Genomic DNA, 3569 nt, shown 5'->3' with positions numbered 1-3569 from the left:
CCACCCAGGGGTCCTTCATTTAAGGTTTTTAATGGCTGTGTTAGAAGAGGTTTTTTTTTTTTTTTTTAAGATTTTATTTATTTATTTGACAGACACAGATCACAAGTAGGCAGAGAGGCAGAGAAAGAGAGAGGAGGAAGCAGGCTCCCTGCTGAGCAGAGAGCTCGATGTGGGACTCGATCCAGGGACCCCGAGATCATGGCCCCAGCCGAAGGCAGCGGCCTAACCCACTGAGCCACCCAGGCGCCCCGAGATTTTTTTTGAGGTCGAATTTTTTTATTTTCTGTGATAAAACCTAGGTATTCAAATGGCGCCATCTTCTGTACTTTCTCTGGAACTACTACCAGATTATATTGCTGTAGTTGCACAGTGAGAAATGAAAAGGCCTTTTGTAGGAGTTCCTCAGATTCTGCCGCCAAAAGGATATCGTCCATATAGTGAATACAGTACGCTGCAGGCTCAAAGCCTGCATGAAAATGAGTTCTGGCTCGTGCTACAAATTCTTGGCATATGGCTACAAATTATTAGCCATACCTTGAGGCAATACTCTCCATTGAAACATTTTAGCAGGCTCCCTATGATTTATACTAGGAATAGAAAAAGCAAATCTTTCACAATCCTGTGGAGCTAATGGTATAGTGAAAAAGCAATCTTTTAAATCCAATATTATCATTTTATATTGTAAAGGAATGGCCGAGAGAGACAGAAGGCCAGGTTGAAGGGCTCCCATCGGTTTCATAGTAGCATTAACAGCTCTTAAATCTTGTAATAATCTCCATTTTCCTGATTTCTTTTTTATGACAAAAATAGGAGTATTCCATGGACTATGTGACTCTGTTAAATGACCCAAAAGCAACTGTTCACTTGTTAAAATTGCTGCTGCCTCTAACTTCTCCTTAGGCAAGGGCCACTGATCCACCCATACAGAGTCATTATGTTTCCATACAATAGGCAGTGCATGGGGGTTCTTCAGTGGCCCTTGGGAAAACTCACCAGTCTTGCCCTAGAGGTTTGAACATTAATCGAGACAGGAAGGGGATTTCCTGGCAAATCTTTCCCCAATCCCTTACCTGGGTTATATCCCATTTTTTGCATCAAAGCCATCACCACAGTGGATTGTTGGGGTATAGAAATAGGGGCCGTATTAAGGACAACACCCATATCAGTCAAAACATCTCTTCCCCATAAACTGAGATCTATGTCTAAAACAAAAGGCTGAAAAGTTCCTTCATGGCCTTCTGATGTGGACCAATTTAAAAACAGGAAATCGGGCCTGTCCTACTCCCTTAATTGGGACATCTGAGTCAGTCCAAGTGATGAAGTCCCAGAACCTAAGTCAGGTTCGGTGGGGTGAGGAGGTTCGGAGCCGACAACTAAAGAAAGAATTCTTAAGACGTCATTGGTGCAAAATGGTGGTTTATTAAAGCACAGGGACAGGGCCCGTGGGCAGGCGGAGATGCTGCTGCCCCGGGTTGTTAGGAGTGGTTGGTTATATACACAGGAGTTGGGTAGGTGAGGACAAAGGGGTGTTCAGAAGGGCTATTGGGGCAAAGAATACTATCAGGATATTGAAGGCTTAGTTGCTATCAAGTAAAGACAATTGGGAGTCTGGTGGAATGTTACATTCCTGCTATCAAGCATCCTTGTTAATGAGATTTAGGTTTAGAAGAAATTTAACTTTATTTACTTTTCCTTCTACCTCCGCCTCCTTCCGTTTTTCATGGAGGGGAGGGTGACATTAGGGCTTGAGGAACTGAGTTCTGTGTCTTTGGAAATTGGGCTATTGATAAGGTAACTTCTTTGTTGTAATCTCAAGGAAATTTGCAAACCAAGGGAGACTCCTGTTTTGCAGGATTGCTATCTCAGCAAGTTAACTATTTATCATTTTATGGTAGTCAGGGGTGCCTGAGGAATGCTACACCTATGGAGGGGAGCGGATGAAGGGGGGGGTGCAAGGCGCCAGCTCTTGCTTTGTCCTCAGCCAGCCTCCTGCTCCCTCATCACAAGGGCCAATTATGAGGCCAATATTGTTTAGCAATAACTGAGATATCTGCTCCAGTATCAGTAAGCCCTATAAAAGTACGACCCTGTATCATTAAAGTCATATAGGGCTTATCAGAGGGAATCAATTGAGTCCAGCAAATGTCCGTTGAACCAAAGCCTTTAGGACCTCTTCTACCTTTAACAGCAGGATTATTTATCTCAGTTCGAGGCATAATAATCAACTATGCAATAGGCATATGGGGCTGTAACTGTAAAATTCCTTCTTTTAAGGTGACTATAATCTTGATTTCTCCCGTATAATCTTCATCTATGACTCCGGGATGAACAATCAAACCTTTCATGGTCCAGCTAGATCTTCCTAATAATAGACCCCAAGTTCCTTTAGGCAAGGGTCCCCATACCCCTGTAGTAATTGCCTTAGGGGGCTCACCTGCCTCCATATAAACAGGAGTATCAGGGTCCAAATCTAGTCCTGCGCTGGAGGGGGTACCGCGGTGTAACTTGTCGATGCCAGGGAGGTCAGAGGTGTTTGCTCTGATGCGAGTGACTGTGGAATCATGGCTGCTATTGTTTGTTGGGGCTGCAGCAAGCCCCGCTTCAAGTTTTCTGGAATTATATTGCCAAATTTATCTCGTCGAGAACGGCATTCATTAGCCCAGTGAAAGCCTCTCTGACACTTAGGACATATGGAAGAAGGAAGGGATTTCTTTCCCATAGTTGTGGTGGCCCCTGTTAATTGTGGACAAGGAAACTTAAAATGTCCTGGCTGGCCACATTGAAAGTGAAAGACCCCCCCCCCCGTCGTTAACTAATTAACTGCTCTTTTGTTGTGTAAGAGTACCCCTCCTCCCCTTGCAGTGAAAAGACCCTTCCCCCAGGGTTGAATTCAATGTAACTGCTCTTTTGCCTTTCTGTAACTGCTTGGCTTTTAGGGCATGACACTTGTCTCCTGTTTGAACAAGATACCTTCTCCTAATAGCCGAGGCATGGTCACGCAGGCAAGGGGGCTGCAAGGTCACGTAGGTCACGTAGACAGGGGGCTGCATAGTCACGTAGACAGGATGTCTTTCTGCCGAGTAATAAGGTCAAACTTCCCCTCTTTGTTTCCCCTTCCCGCCTTTCTCTTCGCGCGCGGGGGTCTTCCAAAGCCAATCCGCTAACACCAAGTATGCCTTTTTTCAAATGTTCAAATTGTCAGCCAATCGGCCCCGTCCCATCCGGGACTTGTATGTACCTGTCTATAAAAATCCTGCACCACCCCAGCCAGGTGTGCTCAGCTAGCAGGAGCTGCTGACCACCCGCAGGCGCGTGCTGACCACCCGCAGGCGCCTGCATAACAATAAAGAACCTCTTGCTGTTTGCATCCTGTGGCAGTGTTGAATTCTTGGGTAAGGGGATCCGCAAGTCTTTCAAAAGCATAATCACTTTTGTTTAATTTTTCCCCTCAGCATCTGCTTTTGCATCTCTTGTGGAGTGACTCCCTTTAAGGCAGCTGCTAAAGTGACTCCTTGAATATAGGAAGAGCCAATTTCAGCACATAAACGAATGTAATCCTCTAAGGTTCC

General features: G+C 45.2%; 1 long non-coding RNA gene across 1 annotated transcript; it reads left to right on the top strand.

Annotated features, from left to right (window-relative positions):
* The first annotated feature begins 2792 nt into the window (after positions 1 to 2792).
* Positions 2793 to 3367, top strand: LOC309852823. The gene is made up of 2 exons (XR_014305405.1): positions 2793 to 2993; positions 3028 to 3367. It is a non-coding gene; the product is annotated as an uncharacterized lncRNA (long non-coding RNA).
* Positions 3368 to 3569: the final 202 nt, after the last annotated feature.

The sequence above is a fragment of the Mustela nivalis genome, assembly GCF_964662115.1.
Source record: "Mustela nivalis genome assembly, chromosome: 18".
Lineage (NCBI taxonomy): Eukaryota > Metazoa > Chordata > Mammalia > Carnivora > Mustelidae > Mustela > Mustela nivalis.
The sequence above is the reverse complement of the archived record's forward strand: the minus strand, read 5'-3'. Positions and strand labels throughout refer to the sequence as shown.